We start from the raw sequence: 21,486 nt of genomic DNA on the forward strand, positions 1-21,486 counted from the left end.
TATGATAACACTCTGTAGTTTATTTTAATGTGCATTTCTCTTCATTGACATTGGTCCATGAAAATGTTCATGAGATGCTTGTGTTTCTAGGCACCTCATTCACATTTTATAAATTCAACTATGCTGGACAAGAAGTAACTAACCAGAGCAGGAGGCTCCGCAAATATCACCATCCTCAGTGATGGTGGAGCACAGCATGTCAGTGCCAAAGACAAGACTGAAGTATTTGCAACCATCTACAGCCAGAAATACTGATTGGATGATCCATTTCAGCCTCCTCCTGAAGTCCCCAGCATCACATATGCCAGTCTTCAGCCAATCTGATTCACTGCACACGATATCAAGGAATGGCTGAAGGCACTGGATACAGCAAAGGCTAGAGGCCCTGAGAACATCCCGGCTGTAGTACTAAAGACTTGCACTCCAAACTAGCTGCACTTGTAGCTGTACTGGAACTGTGTGGCTACAACACTGGCATCTACCCGACAATGTGGAAAATTGCCCAGGTATGTCCTGCTCACAAAAAGCAGGACAAATCTAATCTGGTCAATTACCACCCAGTATACTCTCAATCATCAGCAAAGTGATGGAAGGTGTCTCGACAGTGCTTTCAAGCAGCACTTGCTCAGCAATAACCTGCTCACTGATGGTCAATTTGGGTTCAGCCAGGCATACTTGGCTCCAGATGTCATTATTGCCTTGGTCCAAAAATGGAAAAAAGCTGAATTCAAGAGGTGAGATGGGAGTGACTGTCCTTGATATCAAGGCTCCATTTGACCAAGTATGGGCATCAAGGCTAGGAGCCCGAGCAAAATTGGAGTCAATAGGAATCGGGGGTAAACGTTCCGCTGATTGGAGTCATACCTAGCACAAAGGAAGATGGTTGTGGTTATTGGAGGTCAATCATCTCAACCCCAGGATATTACTGCAAGAGTTGCTCATGGTAGTGTCCTAGACCCAACCATCTTCAGCAGCTTCATCAATGATCTTTCCTCCATCAAATGGTCAGCAGTGGGGTTGTTCGCTGATGATTGCACACGGTTCAGTACCATTCGCAACACCTCAGATAAAAAGTAGTCTGTGCCTGCCTGTAGCAAGACCTGAACAACATTCAGGCTTGGACTGATAAGCGGCAAGTAACATTTGCACCACACAAGTTCCAGGCAATGACAATCTCCAGCAAGATGGAATCTAACCATCTCCCATTGACATTCAACAACATTACCATCACTGAATTCCCCAACATCCTGAGGGTCACCATTGACCAGAAACTTAACTGGACCAGCCATATAAATACTGTGGCTACAAGAGCAGCTCAGAGGCTGAGTAACTTACCTCATAACTCCCCAACGCCTGTCCACCATCTAACAAGGCACAAGTCAGGCACGTGATGGAATATCCCCCACTTGCCTGGATGAATGCAGTTCCAACAACCCTCAAGAAGCTTGACACCATCCAGCACAAAGCAACGCACTTGATTGGTCCCCCATTCACCACCTTAAACATTAACTCTTTCCACCACCGCGCACAGTAGCAGCGTTTACCAAAGCCAAGGCTCCTTTGACAGCACCTTCCGAACCCACAACCTCTACCACCTAGAAAAACAAGACCGGAAGCTGCATGGGAACATCATCTCCAAGCTCTCCTGCAAGTCACACATAATCCGAACTTACTCACTCCATAACAGCACTGTGGGTGTGCCTACACCACACGGGCTGCAGTAGTTCAAGGCAGCAGCTCATCACCACCTTTTCAAGGACAATTAAGGATGAGCAATAAATGCTGGCCTTGCCAGCAATGCTCACATCCCATGAACAAATTACAAAGAAACCTAACCAATTTAACTCTTCAAAAACCTGTTCTTTAGACAATTGAGCAGGTATAGCTCCAGGTGGACATACTGCATAAGAAGTTCTTACAGAAAAGGCAGATCATACAATTTTGAGTCCTTGTTGTCAAATTCATATAGACAACCCTGGATCATTTAGCTCCACAAACCAAACTATCAGAAGGGCATGAAGCAGATAAAAAATTAGTCATCTTAAAGGGGTAGGTGGTGGCGTAGTGGTATTATCACTGGACTAGTAACCCAGAGACCCAGGGTATTTCTCTGGGGACATGGGTTCGAATCCCACCACAGCAGAAGGTGGAATTTGAATTTAATTAATAAATCTGGAATTAAAAGCTAGTCTAATGATGGCCATAAAACCATTGTCGATTCTGGTTCATCTGGTTGTCATCTGGTTCACTAATGTCCTTTAGGGAAGGAAATCTGCTGTCCTTACCTGGTCTGGCCTACATGTGACTCCAGACCCACGGCAATGTGGTTAACTCTTACATGCCCTCTGAAATGGCCTAGCAAGCCACTCAGTTGTATCTAACCACTACAAAGTCTATAAAAAGGAATGAAACCGGATGGACCACCCGGCATCACCTAGGCACCAGAAACGACAACAGCAAGCCCAGCCCTGTCGACCCTGCAAAGTCCTCCCTACTAACATCTGGGGGGTTGTGCCAAAGTTGGGAGAGCTGTCCCACAGACTAGTCAAGCAACAGCCTGACATAGTCATACTCCCGGAATCATACCTTACAGACAATGTCCCAGACACTGCCATCACCATCCCCGGGTATGTCCTGTCCCACCGGTAGGACAGACCCACCAGAGGTGGTGGCACAGTGATATACAGTGGGGAGGGAGTTGCCCTGGAAGTCCTCAACATCGACTCCGGACCCTATGAAGTCTCATGGCATCAGGTCAAACATGGGCAAGGTAACCTCCGACTGATTACCACCTACCGCCCTCCCTCAGCTAATGTCTGAGTACTCCTCCATGTTGAACACCACTTGGAGGAAGCACTGAGGGTGGCAAGGGCACAAAATGTCCTCTGGGTGGGGGACTTCAATGTCCATCACCAAGAGTCGCTAGGTAGCACCACTACTGACCGAGCTGGCCGAGTCCTAAAGGACATAGCTGCTAGACTGGGTCTGCGGCAGGTGGTGGGGGAACCAACACAAGGTAAAAACATACTTGACCTCGTCCTCACCAATCTGCCTGCCGCAGATGCTTCAGACCATGACAGTATTGGTAGGAGTGACCACCGCACAGTATTTGTGGAGACGAAGTTCGCCTTCACATTGAGGATACCGTCCATCGTGTTGTGTGACACTATCACCGTGCGAAATGGGATCGATTTAGAACAGATCTAGCAATGCAAAACTGGGCATCCATGAGGAGCTGTGGGCCATCAGCAGCAGCAGAATTGTACTCATCCACAATCTCTAACCTCATGGCCCGGCATATCCCCCACACTATCATTACCATCAAGCCAGGAGACCAACCCTGGTTCAATGAAGAGTGCAGGAGGGCATGCCAGGAGCAGCACCAGGCATACCTCAAAATGAGGTGTGAACCCAGTGAAGCTACAACCCAGGACTACTTGCATGCCAAACTGCATAAGCAGCATGCGATAGACAGAGCTAAGCGATCCCATAACCAACGGGTCAGATCTAAGCTCTGCAGCCGTGAATGGTGGTGGACAATTAAACAACTAACTGGAGGATGGGCTCCACAAATATCCCCATCCTCAATGATGGGGGAGCCCAACACATCGGTGCGAAAGATAAGGCTGAAGCATTTGCAAGAATCTTCAGCCAGAAATGCCGAGTTGATGATCCATCTCGACCTACTCCTGAAGTCACCAGCATCACAGATGCCAGACTGCAGCCAATTCGATTCACTCCGAGTGATATCAAGAAACGACTGAAGGCACTGGATACTGCAAAAGCTATGGGCCCTGACAATATTCCGGCAATAGTACTGAAGGTTTGTGCTCCAGAACTTGCGCACCCCTAGCCAAGCTGTTCCAGTACAGCTACAACACTGGCATCTACCCGGCAATGTGAAAAATTGCCCAGATATGTCCTGTACACAAAAAGAAGGACAAGTCCAACCCGGCCAATTACTGCCCCATCAGCCTACTCTCAATCATCAGTAAAGTGATGGAAGGTGTCATTAACAGTGCCATTAAGCGGCACTTGCTTCGCAATAACCTGCTCAGTGATGCTCAGTTTGGGTTCCGCCAGGGCCACTCAGCTCCTGACCTCATTACAGCCTTGGTTCAAACATGGACAAAACAGCTGAACTCAAGAGGTGAGGTGAGAGTGACTGCCCTTGACATCAAGGCAGCATTTGACCGAGTATGGCATCAAGGAGCCCTAGCAAAAATGAGGTCAATGGGAATCAGGGGGTAAACACTCCGTTGGCTGGAGTCAAACCTAGCACAAAGGAAGATGGTTGTGGTTGTTGGAGATCAATCATCTGAGCTCCAGGTTATCACTGCAGGAGTTCCTCAGAGTAGTGTCCTTGGCCCAACCATCTTCAGCTGCTTCATCAATGACCTTCCTTCAATCATAAGGTCAGAAGTGGGGATGTTCGCTGATGATTGCACAATGTTCAGCACCATTCATGACTCCTCAGATACTGAAGCAGTCCGTGTAGAAATGCAGCAAGACCTGGACAATATCCAGGCTTGGGCTGATAAGTAACAAGTAACATTTGCGCCACACAAGTGCCAGGCAATGACCATCTCCAACAAGAGAGAATCTAACCATCTCCCCTTGACATTCAACGGCATTACCATCGCTGAATCCCCCACTATCAACATCCTCGGGGCTACCATTGACCAGAAACTGAACTGGAGTAGCCATATAAATACCGTGGCTATAAGACCAGGTCAGAGGCTAGGAATCCTGAGGCGAGTAACTCACCTCCTGACTCCCCAAAGCCTGTCCACCATCTACAAGGCACAAGTCAGGACTGTGATGGAATACTCTCCACTTGTGTGGATGGGTGCAGCTCCTACAACACTCAAAAAGCTCAACACCATCCAGGACAAAGCAGCCAGGTTGATTGGCACCCCATCTAAAACATTCACTCCCTCCACCACCGACGCACAGTGGCAGCAGTGTGTACCATCTACAAGATGCACTGCAGCAATGCACCAAGGCTCCTTAGACAGCACCTTCCAAACCCGCGACCTCTACCAACTAGAAGGACAAGGGCAGCAAATACATGGGAACACCACCACCTGCAAGTTCCCCTCCAAGTCACACACCATCCTGACTTGGAACTATATCGCCGGGTCAAAATCCTGGAAGCCCTTCCTAACAGCACTGTGGGTCTACCTACCCCAAATGGACTGCAGTGATTCAAGAAAGCAGCTCACCACCACCTTCTCAAGGGCAATTCGGGATGGGCAATAAATGCTGGCATAGCCAGTGACGCCCACATCCCATGAATGAATAAAAAAAAAGACATAATGAAGAAGGAAATATCACAGGATTAATGAGTTGAATGCTTTTCCAAAGATAACATTGAAATCCAATTTCATGTATTCTTTTGCCTCAAGCACCACTACAACCAAGCCCAATGCAAACTTCAACAACAACTCAAATTTATACAGTATGTCTCACACAATAAGCATCCTCAATTGCTTAACAGAAGAGAAGCAGAAGGCAAAGCAACCTGAGACATAGTCAAAGATGTTCTATTCCAGAAAGCCAATTGGTGAAGGGTAGAACTGGAGCCAATCTTTACATACTTTTATATTTAGAGTTACACATTACAAGCATACATCTCCCAACACAACAACCACAGTTTTACAAAAGCCAAATACTACGGATGCTGGCATTCTGAAATAAGAACAAAAAATACTGGAAATACTCAGGTTAGGCAGCATCTGTGGAGAGAGAAACAATTAATATTTCAGGTCGGTGGCCTTTTGTCAGGTCATAGTTTTAGTCTGTCTATTTATATGGGGCTTAAGTGAATCCCCAGTTAATGCCCACCACCTGCACACAATTAATTACAATTACCGAGAGTGCAGGATTTGAGGAGGTTTTTGAAGTTGAGCACAAAACGGACGGTTTTGGGAAGCGTCTTCCGCAGCATAGGGCCATGATCACCTGGGGTGGCAGGCAGCAAATGGGGAGATGAGCTCAGAAGAGTTGAGGGGTGCACTGGATCGTAGGGTTGAATGAGGTTGCAGAGGTAGAGCAGGGAAGAAACGGGAGAGTTTTGGAAATAAGAAGCATTATTTCGTTGTGCAGCTAGATTTGACTCAACCTTTCTCTTTCCAATGACTGTTCACATATCAGATTGAGATGATCATGGCATAATTTACAAAGAATCTATTTACAGACTACTAAATTCACCAGCTGCCTTTGTGAAAATACCAGGTATACATGAAGTCCTGACTTTTGATTCTTCTCCATCCCTCACTTCTTCGCCTTAAGCACATCATACCAGTTCTGATGAAAAGTTCCATTAGAAATATTAAGTTGTCTTGCTCTTGTGGATGCTGACTGACCTATTGTGTGTTTTCTGTATTTACATCAATGGAGATATTGAAAGTTGGAATTAATATTTAAATCCATTCCTGGTACAATTTTCTGGGCAGATGATTTCCCTCATACCTTCCACCTTCTTTGGGTTATTTTGAAGGTAAATTATGCCAACAAGCAGGGAAACAAGGTACCTGTTTAATTTTGGATATGCTTCTGAATTGGAAAACTAATTCAAGTTAAATCTTCCACATTAAGATATAGATAAATGAGGAAAGGCATTGAGCTGCAACTACAGTCCTCCTATCATGGCAGCCAACTGTTTAATAAATTATGCTTCTACTATTAAATGCAGAAGCATGTGTTAATAACTCTGTGAGGAACAACTTATTGATACTACTCTTAAATTTGCCATTTGCTAACATTGAACTGTGACCTCTTACCCTGTTCTCATGGTTTAGTTTGAAATAGGGTCCTGGATCTACCTTTCCTGAATTTTTTACTATCTTACTTCCTTTTGTAAGGTTGCCTCTAAAGCGGTAAGACTGGGAGCAGATACAAGGTGTACAATTTGAGCATTACTTCCTCCAATTTGATTTCTTCGATCTTAATTACATGGTTCAGCATTTCATTAGCTTTATTCATTGCTCCGAATTTCCAATCACTATGTAGAAGAACTGCATTTATTAAAACTTCTTAATCTCTTTCAAGTTCATCCTTCGCTATTTTGACGCTGCTCATGGTGTACTTCATTTACATATTTTTCTTCAGTTTCGATTGCCATTGATATATCCCCCGACATATTTTGGCTGATTCATTGTACAGCTCTTGAGCGATCTCATCAGATTCAACTGCTTCATCTGATCTGGTGTCATGTGGGAATTTGACCAATTTGCATTGAGCTTCAATCGATATCTAAAAATGAGATGTTCGGTGGAACAAAAAAAGCAGTTTGTCAACTGCATGCAGGGAAATGTGACATTAACTTATTATTGCATGAAATATTATTTAGTGTGTGGTTGGAATTTGTGATACAGGCACAGCTGATGCACAGCATTCAACAGTTAAAACACCTACAATATAAGACTTGTAGTTCTTCCATACAATATTAAGTCAGCACGGTCCAGAACCATAATCTGCCATTTTACACAAGCCAAGCACTATTTATCCTCAATTTGCTCCTTACCAAATCTTAAAGAAATATAGATTTTCTTCCAAACCACCTTGTATCATCAATCCATAAATACATTTGAACAATATTCTTATTTTATTTGCAAACTCAAGATTTTGAAAAAAGAAACATTTCGAAGGCCCTTTATGCGATATATACTTCAGACATAAAAGAGCTGAGGGGAGTAATTCTTTCATGTAATGGATTTTAATGCTCTTCCATTTCTTTCTGATAATTAAAAAAGCAATAGCTAAAGCCATTCAGACTGTATTATCCAATCAATAAACAGAATGCAAGCCCATTTGATTTTGCTTTGATAAATGACATTATTCATAAATAAAATATACAACTACTTCAATAAGCAAGTGATATGATTCACAGGGATTTGGTGGTGACAATGAAACAAATTATGCCCATTGTCCAAGTTAATTTGAGATTATAGCTTCAGAAATGTAGCACAGTGGAATACGATCTAATTTAATCGCCTTGGCTGATTTATTGGGAATGAAAACTCCATTATCTGGAGAACTTGTTTTTGAAAGGATTTCGCACAAGACCACCAGTTTCTATGCATTTATTTGAAAGCTAAGTAGGAAAGAAAGATACAGTTTCTGCCAATTTTATGACCTGGACTTGAGTATACAGGACATAATTTCAATGTTTGCTGATAATCCAAAACTCAGAAATGTAGTAAACAATGAGGAGGATAGTAACAGACTTCAAAGGGACAGAGACAGACTGGTGAAATAGGCAGATGCATGGCAGATGAAATTTAATGCAAAAACGAGGAGAGGCAATGTGAACTAAATGGTACAAATGAATTTAACAGGAGTGCAGGAACAGACACAGCTGGGAATGTATGTACACAAATCTTTGAAGGTGACAGGACAAGTTGAGAAAGCTGCTAAAAAAGCATATGGGATCCTTGTCTTTATTGATAGAAAATAGAGTGCAAAAGCAAAGAAGTTATGCTAAACCTTCATAAAACAGCGGTGAGGCTTCAGCTGGAGTATTGGGTTCAATTCTGGGCACTGCATTTCAGGAAGGATGTGTAGGCCTTGGAGAAGGTGCAGAAGAGACTCACTGGGATGCGATATGGGATGAGGCACTTCAGTTACACACATAAACTGGAGAAGTTGAGGTTGTTCTCCTTAGAGCAAAGAAGGCGAAGAGGAGATTTGATAGAGGTGCTCAAAATCATAAATGATTCTGATAAAATAAATAGGAAGAAATTATTTCCAGTGGCAGAAGAGTCATTAACCAGAGGACACAAATTTAAGGTGTTTGGCAAAAGAACCAGAGGTGACATGAGAAAATTTTCTTTTCTTTTTACACACTGAGTTGTTGTGATCTGGAATGCATTGTCTGAAAGGGTGGTGAAAGCCGAGTCAACAGCAACATGCAAAAGATAATAGGATAAATACTTGAAGGGAAAATAATTGCCAGGGATATGGGGAAAGAGCAGGGGATTGAGATTAATGGGACAGCTCTACCAAAGAGCCAACACAGGAGTGACAGGCCGAATGGCCACCTTCTGTATGGTATAATTCTATGATTCTAAAGCTGAAATATTCAATAATTAATGTAGGATGATTCTTTGTTTTCCTACTGTAAATTATAGGTTAGAGTTGTGTTGTAGTATAAGGAGACTTAGCAAAGTTTGAACTCCACTTAGTTGTACTGCTAGGAGCACTCTTAAAGCAGAATTAGGTGGTATCCAGTGGACTAAAAAAAAACTTTGGGAAGATATTCAAAACACACTGCTTTCTAGCACTCCTTGTTACAGAGCAACATTAACAGAGGTCTGGGATTCAGTCACCCGTTCCCACCTCCATTTGGTTCCATGAGGTCAAGAGGAGAAAATAAATTAACTTCCTGTTGACAAGAGAAAACAATGTCCACCTTGTGAGAACATCGGAGTATTAATTCCTTTATGAAGTATTCAAATGTGTACAACTAAGGAAAATTCAGAAACAAGCTGTTTCTGTACCTGAGGTACTGACCTTTGCTCTTTACCTGCATTAAAGCTCTACAAGTGACAAAATGTGCAGGAAAATATCAAGATTAATACAGATAACTAAACTATTTTCAAAATTGACATTCGCTGAAAAAGCTTTCATAATTGATCAGAAGTTTATTTTGGTGCCTTTAATATCAACTATTCAATTAAAAAAATAAATATACTCCACAAAACAATTGCAAATGTGACCTTGAACGTGGGTTTATAAATTGAAAAGCACTGAGCGCTTTTCATAAACTCGGAGTACTGCTAAAAATGGGAAGTGCTGCTTGACCTACACAATGGGATTGAAATAAAATCAGATATTTTGCAGAACTGTAATAATATAGAGATTCCCCTTTTATACCTGATTCACTCAGCGCAGAGATATGATAAACAAGCAGATGCACAGCATTCACTTCAATGACACATTATTCAAGCAACATTTTCTATAAAGCCAGTTGCACTTACACAATAAACTACAAAAGAACAGAGCTACACCCAACTTGGACAGCCTGCATCATCTGTTTATTGACTTTTGACAGCTGCCTTGCATCCAAGCTCATGCTGTGTCCCCCTTCCCTCAAAGGCAGAAGTCCTTTGTTTTCATGAATAAGCTCATCTTTAGCAATGGGTAGTTGAAGTTCATTTTTCCTTCGTCAAATATATCCACTCTCTTAACAATATTCAGAAACATTTAGGAGACCTGACCTTGAAATCACATCTCACTATATTGTAATCTGTTGAATTTTGATCCGATGCTTTAATTTTCCACACATAACTTTTTAATACCTGCCATCAATGAAATCTGACTGTGATCACTAAACCAGAGAGGAAGTAACTAATCCCTTTTCTCAGTACAGCTATCTTTCTCTGTTTCAATCGGTTTCACTGCATACGTTCCATCCCTGCACATGCCTATTTTTTCAGGTTGCATATAGTGACACCACAAGTCCCAGCCAGAATAAAGATGATTGGATAATTCCAGGTCAATCATGGCTGTAAATAACTGGATTGATTTTACACACATAATTTGTATCTGGAGAATTGTGAACGTGTGGAATTCTCTACCACCGAAAGCAGTTGAGGCCAAGTCATTAAATATGTTCAAGAAAGAGTTAGATATAGTTCTTAGGGCTAATAGGATCAAAGGATAGGGGAGAAAGCGGGAACAGGTGACTGAGTTTGGATGATCAGCCATGATCGTATCGATTGGCGGAGCAGGCTCAAAGGGCCGAATGACCTCCTCCCGATCCTATTTTTCTATGTTTCTGAACAACCTATTACACTCAGGCGACATTCAGGGCAAAATTTGATGACCTCTGAAAATGGACGCGCGGGATCACAATGCACAAGTAACTTGTGCCCATTGTTTCCAATGCTGGCAGCACGATTGCTGCTGTGCTGTTGAGTGGCTGCATGCCTCAGCAGGAGGCCCCAAGTTTGTGCAAGCTGGCAACTCTTAAAGGAGAGGTGTATTCTGGCTGGGACAGACACTGGAATTGTTTGTGGAATACAGTCCGAGCAGGAAGAAGGCATAACAGGGAACAGAGCATCCTCCAAGATTCCTAGATGCTTTGGTGGAGGAAGGGGAAAGGGGGACATATGTGATATATCCTCAGGGGTCAGGAGACCCACCAGGGAAATGCTGGAAGGCAGAGGACCAGATAGCCACAGTGGTCATTGCCAGGAGTTAAGCCCCGAGGACCCGTATGCAATGCCGAAAAAAGTTGTATAACCTCACACGAGCGGTCAAAGTTAATGAATGCATCTTCAAATGCTTATCTCACCAACTGCAAAATGAGCTTCCAACGCTACTGCAGCACACCCCCATCACTCAACTACCATCAATTACGGCTGAAAGCTAACATTCGTATACCTCACCTCACCCTCATACACTTCACACTACCTCAGCTTTCACACACTGTCATCCATGACAGCCACATCACCCAAATAGATTCCACCACACTCATTGATACACTTCCCTCTTTCTTGCAGGACAAGGTTCTTGCATAACCAGAGGCAGCAGGAGCCAACCAGAAGAGGATAGGCTCACCTGCATGCCCTAACCCCATTGAGACCTTGCTGGTCACTATAATTAGAGTGGCCATTGTTGAGATGGTGTCCAGCAGCAGGGCTGAAACTATCAAAAGGTGGTGATATGCTCAAAGTTCATCCTCCTTCTCACATCACGCTTGCCTCTCATCTTACAACTTCTTCCAATTTATAACCTGCAAATGGTGTAAGCAAGCACCTCTTGCTTTTCCTCCTTCCCCTCTCCACAACCCTAAGCTTGTATCTTTCTCTTTTCAGATACCCAGGAACTGCAACCTAGCCTGGAATGGTGGAACAGCAAGATGTGGAAGAGCAGGAAGCTAGTGAAAAAGAAGAAACACTGTCACTCACTCTCATACTGATTGCTAAATTACACACAGTGGCAGTATTTGAGATGGTAAGGCACTGGGCACAAATGGCCTGCAGCCAGGGCAGAGGATAAGGGTAGCACAGGTGCCAGTATGCCAGAGGGTGAGGTTGCACAAGAGATCTGCTGCAGAGGACTCAGATGGGGACTTCACTGGGCTAACCTACAGAAGGCGGCTGATGGGTTTGCACAATGAAATGCTTGGGTGCATTGACAAGACTGCATGCAATGTCAAGGAGCCTGGAAGAGTCTGGGACCAACTTGGCACAGGGCTTTGCACAGAGCTTGCAACCCATTCTTTTTAGTGTGGAAGTGGTGGCCAACTCCATGAGTATACTTGTGGACCTGACCATGACGCAGCAATGGATAGCTGATGGCTCAGCCTTCAGTGCACCACAGGCAGAAGTCATCCGATGTCAGGGTCCTCAGATTTCTAAAATGCATGGTCAGCCTGCTGTCACAGAGGTTCAGACTGCTGCCATCATGTCTGCAGATATGAGTGTTCAAAGAGGCTTGCATGTTCTCACAGCAGTCCAGCAATCTGTCCTCCACGGTGCATGTACATGCTGAAATTTCTCAGGATGACAGCATTCGGCTTCCCGCCACTGTCACTCTACGAGTGCCCTTGCTGTTACCAATTAGCCAGCCAACCCTGACTGCTTCCACCCATGCAGAGATGGTGCACTCTGAGGTCGCACTGTCAAGGCTGTCTTTCAAGGTAATCTGCAGTCTTCTCCACTATGCTGTAACACTGCAAAGGAGCATTAGGACAGGCAAAGGCACAAGGAAGACAAGCATTCAAATAATGCAAAAAGGTGATTAGCTGATGTCTGTATCTGGTATGGAATGGTTTGATTTATAAATTTGGTTTGGAATGTTTATTTTGGATTGGATTTCATTTTTGCATTGGGACTAAGCAGGTGCAGTGATGGTCAGTAACAGAGGGAAGGTAAGGTGGGGAACTGTTGGTAAATGGGGAATTGAATCTTGACACTTTCTCTGCTGAGTACTGCAGGACTCCTCCAGAGTGGTTCAGGCAGCAAGAGCATTGTTTCACACCAATGGTTTGCTCTATCACATTTCCTGTGGCAGCATGACTTTCATTGTTTGCATGCTGCTCATGTGCATGGGTTGTACACCAGAGTCATCGGCCATGCCATCAAAGGATAGCCCTTGTCACTCAGTAGCTCAAGTTTGTTGTAGTGGCTGAAACGTAAATAGCACAATGGACTGCCGCAGAATGAAGCTATCATGACTGATGCCAGGCATTGACCTGCATGATATGCTACGTATGGTTGCACACCAGCTGCACATTGAGGAAGATGAATCCCTTTTGGTTGCGATACATCTCTGAGTTAACATGTGGTGCCCACAAAGCCAAAAGCATGTGGCACCTTGGGGAAGGCTGCAATCTTCACAAGGTCACATGCTCGTTCCACTTGCTTCACTCTGGCAGGACAGAATGAAACACCATCACCACAAACATAGGGATCCTCTCTGGAACGTTTTGTAATGAAGCCACCAAGCGGTCCAAGCAGCAGAAACACTGCTTCAAGAGGCCGACTGCCTGCTCCATGATGGTTCGTGGTTCTCTGGCTCCCATTGTACTCCCACTCTGCTTACGTGGTGGGATGGCAGAAGGGGTTCATAAGTCACGTGCAGAGGGGATAGCACTTGCCCCCAAACAGCCAATCTCTGTTTTTTCTTGAAGGCCCAAAGACAATGGGTAGGGCAGATTGGTGGAGAATGATGAACACATAGTGGGTACTCAAGTTGTACCCCTTGCAGTTCTGGTATCTCTCCCTATTGACAATGGCGCCCCCCTCCCCCACCCCCCAAAATCAGGAATCCCACTATCCTGGCAGATCCACATGCTCTTTCATCCTGCTCTTGCCTCCTGAGGGAGGTGGTGATGAATTTCTCTCACCTGGTATGTATGGTCTCCGTTACCTCTGTCTCCATCACTTCCTGGATGCTTTGATGAACATTGGTGACGTCTCCCGCTCCACCTGGAATTATCTGGTGGTGTAAAAGGTTAGGGCAATGCTAACCTTCACAGCTATTGGGAAGGACATCTTTGTCCTGCTGTGAGGCTACAGATTGGGCTGAAGGAGGTGGCATAGTTCTGTTACTATTCCTTGATCAATCTGAGCTCCTAACACATTGCAATGTATGGGGTAGTGCTCCCAGAAGACCTCTGGTGGGTAGGGCCTTTGATAGAAAGTTATACCTCTCCTCCCTCTTCAGAGCTTCCCCTCTCTGCTTCCTTCATTCCATCTCCTGGTCATGTTGCCTACCAAGCGGTACTGCAACATTTCCCCCATGTCTGTGTCAGGCACTGCTCTCTCTTCTCTTATTGTATCCAGTAACTTGCATAAAACAGCAGCAGCAATTCACCATGGTGCTTCCACAAATTCTGCCTCAGCAGAGGTAAGTTAAAGGCACCTCACCTGCAACTTGTTAAGTGGCCCTTTACATAGCCTTAAAAAAGGCTCATCATGCATCATTGCACTTACTGTTTCAGGAGTGATTTACACATTCATTGCCAGGACTAGCATTCCCCAAATTTGGGATCCTGGCATTGCATCAACAGGTTAGGCTGTGTGACATCATGACAGTATCAAATCAGAGCCTTCTAGTGCTGCAGGGGTTACATTGGAGTGCACCCTTGATTTTCTGAAAAACTATGGGGGAAAGAGGCCAGTGGTGGGCCACGCCCCCTGGGAAGTGGCAATAGGCCACTGTAGCGCTGCTTGAGGTGGCACTTTGCGATTCAATTTCTAGCCCACTGTTCCTTGCTGAGGTTCAAATAGGTTAATTGGTTCCTGAACACCGTGGGCAGATATGGTCTTCTGCTGAAAGCCCACCTTCCCCTCCTCCTCCCTCTTCCAGCAGCTCAACTTGCTCTGTGTCACCTCTGCTCATTCTCTGTCATGTTGTAGTCCAAGGTGATTGCATACTACTGCATCCATGTCTGGGAACAAGTGGTTTGTGCAGAATCCTTAAAGTCAGGATGAAATCCTTCAGCAGATGCCACACCACCCCCTGCAAACTTTTGCAACTTTACAGAACTCTATAAATCAACCAACATGTGTACAATCACAGCAACAGCTAGTAGAAACTAATCAGCAACTAACCTGAAAGTGGCTGACACTCCAATTTAATATCACAGGTGCAGAGTCCTTCTTGCTGCTGAATGGGTGTTTAAGAGATGGCATTAGCTGGAGCATCGAGTTCCAAAGTGGCAGCGCTGGTGACAATTCACAGTCCGCCTACCCTACATACTTCCTGCGGATGCTCCCGATGTGTGAAGACGCGAATGCCTTCACCAAAATGGCATCTGGCATGGCTTTCACCAGAAATGTATACCACCACTGCCATTTTAAGCTTTTTGTAGTCACTGTTTACTGTAGTTTCAGTCACGTGTTCGGAGGCTTTCAAGTCCCACCCTGACTCCAACTCAGTGGTTGACACAGTGGCGTCGACAGTCATTCTAATTTACCATAGCTAAAAGGAATACCACCTTCACTATCACGTGATTGGGAAGCCTTTCTTGTCCTACATAAGTGTTGGCAGTTCTTAGGTTTTTAGACAAAATCACTGAGGCAATTTCACAATCAGTAAAAAAAAAGCAAAATAATTTATTAATGTAGTGCATGCTTTAAAGGGCTATTGAAGTAAAATGAATGGATGTGTGCTGAATGACTGTATGCAAGAACAATTAAATAGACTGATGAAGATGCACTAATTATTTCTTTCCATGTATTTGAATGGAGGGTTTTCTGTTGCACAGGGAGGTCCCAGGTATGGTGCATGCCAATCATGGCTATATTTGGAATCGATTGTCAAGCTGAAAGATACAGTCCTGTTCTTCTCTTCTGTGAAATTCTATTTTTATTTTTTACAATTTAACTGGGGGAAACTGAATTTGTGCATGGTGGAAACTTATTAGTTTTTGCCTCACTTTTTTTTAAGTCAAAATGTAACGAAAACTTAATCAGCACAGATCATTGATGCACTATTTGTTGTGAAACTTTGTACCAAAGTAAATTTGGCACTGATGTGTGCACAGTGTTTCTTGTTAAATGAGAGTGGTTACGCATGTACACAGAGCCTTGGATTTTGTGGTCAGCAGTGAAGCAAGGGCACGCGTCGCTGACCTCAAAGAAAGCATTGCTGAGATCTTGCGTTATCACCCTATCAATCTACTCTCACATCATCAGCAAAGTGATGGAAAGAGTTGTCAACAGTGCTATCAATCGCACTTGCTCAGCAATAACCTGCTCACTGACGCTCAAGTTCGGGTTTTGCCAGGGCCACTCAGCTCCTGACATCATTACAGCCTTGGTCAAAACATGGACAAAAGAGCTGAACTCCAGAGGTGAAATTGACTGCCCTTGACATCAAGGCAGTATTTGAGCAAGTATGGCATCAAGGAGCCCGAGCAAAACTGGAGTCAATGGGAATCGGGGGAAAACTCTCCACTGGTTGGAATCATATCCAGTGCAAAGGAAGATGGTTGTGGTTGTTGGAGATCAATCCAGCTCAGTTCCAGGAGATCAGTTCCAGGATATCACTGCAGGAGTTCCTCAGGGTAGTATCCTAGGCCCAACCATCTTCAGCTGCTTCATCAATGAACTTCCTTCAATCATTAGGTCAGAAGTGGGGATGTTCGCTGATGATTGCACAATGTTCAGCATCATTCCCGACTTCTCAGATACTGAAGCAGTCGTGTCCATATGCAGCAAGACATGGACAACATCCAGGCTTGGGCTGATAAGTGGCAAGTTACATTCACGTCAAACAATAACCATCTAAAACAAGAGAGAATCTAACCATCTCCCATAGGCATTGCATGGCATCACCATTGCTGAATCCCCCACAATATACATCCTGGGGGTTACCATTGACCAGAAACTGAACTGGGCCAGGCTTATAAATGTTGTGGCTACAAGAGCAGGTCAGAGACTGGGAATTCTGTGGCGAGTAACTCCCCTCCTGACTCCCAAGTGCCTGTCCACCAGCTACAAGGCACAGGTCAGGAGTGTGATGGAATACTCTCCACTTGCCTGGACGGGTGCAGCTCCAACAACATTCAAGAAGCTCGACATCATCCAGGACAAAGCAGCCGGCTTGATTGGCACCCCATCCACCACCTTCAACTTACACTCCATCCACCACCGACGCACAGTGGCAGCAGTGTACACCATCTACAAGAAGCACTACAACAATGCACCAAGGCTCCTTAGACAGCACCTTCCAAACCCACAACCTCTACTACCTAGAGGACAAGGGCAGCAGATGCATGGGAACACCACCACCTGCAAGTTCCCCTCCAAGCCACACACCATCCTGACTGGGAACTACATCGCCGTTCCTTCACTGTCACTGGGTCAAAATCCTGGAACTCCCTTCCTGACAGGACTGTTGGTGTATCTACACCCCAAGGACTGCAGCGGTTTAAGAAGGCAGCTCACCACCACCTTCTCAAGGGAAATTCGGGATGGGCAATAAATGTTGGCCTAACCAGCGACACGCACATTCCCCAAACGAAAGAGAAATCTGTGGCGAGATCTTTAACTCTCCCATGTTGCAAGTGATTGTAGTATTTTTCTTTGGCCTCCTTATCTCGAGAGACAATGGGTAAGCGCCTGGAGGTGGTCAGTGGTGTGTGGAGCAGCGCCTGGAGTGGCTATAAAGGCCAATTCTAGAGTGACAGGCACTTCCACAGGTGCTGCAGAAAAATTTGTTTGTCGGGGCTGTTGCACAGTTGGCTCTCCCCTTGCGCTTTTGTCTTTTTTCCTGCCAACTGCTAAGTCTCTTCGACTCGCCACACTTTAGCCCCGCCTTTATGGCTGCCTGCCAGCTCAGGCGAACGCTGACAACTGACTCCCACGACTTGTGATCAATGTCACAGGACTTCATGTCGCATTTGCAGATGTCTTTAAAGCGGAGACATGGACGGCCGGTGGGTCTGATGCCAGTGGCGAGCTCGCTGTACGATGTGTCCTTGTGGATCCTGCCATCTTCCATGCGGTTCACATGGCCAAGCCATCTCAAGCGCCGCTGACTCAGTAGTGTGCATAAGATTGTAGTATTACTTAATTGGGAATTCCCAGTGTCAAGCTGTAGTGGTGTCATCAAGCCAATCAAAAAGCCAATTACGTTAATGAATTTTCGCGTTTTAAAAATATTACACAGGCAAAATAAAGATTAAGGCATACACACGGGGCAAGGGTAGAAACTGAGATATCATGAAAAAACTTCAAGAAATTATTTGAAAAATTTAGTTTAAAAAATCTAGTAATTATTCATAATGGAACAAGTTAGCAACATTCCACTATTTTTTCAAGGTCAGTTCAGTTGTTCGGCAATTGTCATTAAAAACACAGTTAGACCTCACTGAACCAGGCTTAACTTTTTATGGGGTTTTGAACAGTAATATGAGGGTGGAAAGGAGTGGCAAGTGAGATGGGGCAATTTAACAATCAGGAACCCCCGAAGTTTAGGGCGGCACAGTGGCGCAGTGGTTAGCACCGCAGCCTCACAGCTCCAGGGACCCGGGTTCGATTCCGGTACTGCCTGTGTGGAGTTTGCAAGTTCTCCCTGTGTCTGCGTGGGTTTTCTCTGGGTGCTCCGGTTTCCTCCCACAAGCCAAAAGACTTGCAGGTTGATAGGTAAATTGGCCATTATAAATTGTCACTAGCATAGGTAGGTGGTAGGGAAATATAGGGACAGGTGGGGATGTTTGGTAGGAATATGGGATTAGTGTAGGATTAGTATAAATGGGTGGTTGATGTTCGGCACAGACTCGGTGGGCCGAAGGGCCTGTTTCAGTGCTGTATCTCTAATCTAATCTAATCTACAGTTTGTCGTCAAATCCTGAAGTTAATGGCAGCACCTGATCACCATTTTTAGATATTGTTTCCTGACAGCTGCCAGCCAGATTGAAAGACTGGCTGGCTGGCAGGTAGGCCTGTGGCACCAGGCCGCAGTCATTAATTGCAGAGGACAGGAGAAAGGGGGAGAGAGAGAGAGAGACAGAGATAGAGGTCAGGTGCATCGATTGGGGTGCCATTGGCCACCAGCCATCCAGTGTTAAAGCTGGAACATAGATTTAAATCTTAGGCCTGCAGCCTCAGTAAAATAGTTAACTTAGGGACATACCTCCTGCGAGCCAGTTAGCTACCCGTCCCCTATTCCGCCTCTGTTAAATCTTGAAGTGGATGGGTTCGAAGCGAGTTGGGCTTAGGTTTGAAATTTATACATTTTACCTTCCACCCGAACCACACACTCTTGTTTTGAGGGTTAAAATTACTCACTCCATCTGATTGTAAAACAAAGAAATACAGCAATTTTTGACACAGAATGCTCTAATTTGCTCTTGCTGTACCCAGTAATCAACAAGGAATAATCTGATGTTAACTGGCAGTAAATTTCTTGCAGGCCTGCAACATTAGTGAAATTCATACAAGTCTCTATGTTGCATCGATTGCTTGTCATAGTGCCTTTATAATGAAATCTGCCTTCAAGTGCCATCAATTAAATAAGAATGTCCATCACCAGTTCATTATACACAGATTCCTAGAATTCGCATTCTTGAATTTTTGCCACATTTTAATAACAGCTACAACTGGCCAATAACTGATTACACATGCAATGTGAACATTGCACAAAAGTTCTATATGATGGGATATGCTGGTTGAGAAAAACAGCCATTTCACATTCCTACCTTACATATGTACACCAGCAATGACCTACTAACTGCCCTTGGGACATTCAACTTCTTTTATCCCCTATCTGCACAATCTTGCACACACTGTTCAACTGTGTGTGTTTTCCAGTTTGATTCTGTGCACATTAGACAATATCTGCTAATTTCTTCCATTCATTTCAAATGCAAACATCTGAACCAGTGCATTCTAACTTGATAATGGTCCCAAAGAATAGAGCTAAAAATAGTTTTTTCAAGGAGAAATCAATCAAGCTCTGAATATATAGTTCACTGAACAGAATACAACCTACTCTTTGGTTTCATAGTAAAACTGAAGCATTTCCCAGATGGAGGGCTCTGTTTTGTATGCCAATCAAGTGATGAACTATAAAGGACTCTGCGATGTGGCAATCAACTTTTGCCATTCCCCAAGTACAGTCCACAAATACGTAAACACACACTCTCAAAGCAATTTTGTTCTCTACAAATTTTGTGCTCATGAAAATAAAGCTGCTAAAGATGACAAATCAAAAGAACAGTTCTAAGCTAGTGCTGAAGGTAAATGATCACAGGTTACATACAGAGTGGCTTCATGGAGAATGAAACTATCTGTACTCTGCACCAAACAGTGTCTCCTCATTCCAACCTCAGTAGAGGATAACTACTACCCATGTGATATTTCTGCTCACTTATGCTTTTGGTCCCTCGGATTATAACTGAATTGTGATCAATGCTTTACTGTTAGCTAATAGAAACATAGAAAAACTTACAGCATAGAAGGAGGCCATTCGGCCCATGATGTCACTGTCAGCGAAGAATAACTATCCAGCCTAATCCCATTTTCAAGCTCTTGGTCCGGAGCCCTGTAGGTTACGGCACTTCAAGTGCATATTCAAGTTTTTCTTTTAATATGAGGAGGATCTCTGCCTCCACCATCCTTTCAGGCAATGAATTCCAGACCCCACCCCTCCTTTGGGTGAAAAAGAATTACTCCTTAACTCCCCACTAATCCTTCTACCAATTATTTTAAATCTATGCACCCTGGTTATTGACTGCTCTTCTAAGGAAAATAGATCCTTCTCATCTACTCTATCTAGGACCCTCATAATGGTGTACACCTCAATTAAACCTCCTCTCAGCCTCGCCTGTTCCAAAGTAAACAACCCCAGCCTATGCAATGCTTACTCAAAAGCAAAAATTCTCTATTCCTGGCAAGATCCCTATAAATCTCCTCTGTACCCTCCAATACAATCACACCCTTCATATAATGAGGTGATCAGAATCGTACACAGACTAACTTGTGTTCCATACAGTTGTAGCACAACATCCCTGCTCTTATACACTACCTCGATCAATAAAGTATCCCAAACCCCTTCTTGACCATCTTATCTACTTGACCTGCTACTTTCAAAGATATGTGGGCATGTACTCCAAGGACTCTCTGTTCCTCTACACTTCTCAGAATCCTACAATTTATTCTGCATTCCCTCGTCTTATTTGTCCTCCCAATAGGTTCACATTGCCCAAAGTTGCATTCATGTCATACTCTTAAAGTCTCAAAAAGATCTAGAAAAATATGTGTTTAAGATGATGGAAGAAATTGGATTAGACCAAATATATACAAAAGCAAACATAAGACTACAACTGAATAGTATGTCAAATAACACAAATTAAAATAAATGAACAGATGACTGTGAGGAACACACTTCTAATTTTCTGAAATGGGTTTGTGATGGTCGAAGTTTTGCATTGGAAGTGGGCACATGCACAGTCAACCCATAACAACATTTACATCCCATGGGTCTAAGCAGGATTCAAAATCTGGATCCTGCAGGTGA

General features: G+C 44.1%; 1 protein-coding gene across 7 annotated transcripts in view; it reads right to left on the bottom strand.

The window, feature by feature from the left end:
• Positions 1 to 21,486, bottom strand: part of LOC137347765 (astrotactin-2-like) — a 1,864,757-nt gene that overhangs the window by 1,689,118 nt on the left and 154,153 nt on the right. The gene's annotated exons all lie outside the window — the stretch shown is intronic.

The sequence above is a fragment of the Heterodontus francisci genome, chromosome 32 (genome assembly GCF_036365525.1).
Source record: "Heterodontus francisci isolate sHetFra1 chromosome 32, sHetFra1.hap1, whole genome shotgun sequence".
NCBI lineage: Eukaryota > Metazoa > Chordata > Chondrichthyes > Heterodontiformes > Heterodontidae > Heterodontus > Heterodontus francisci.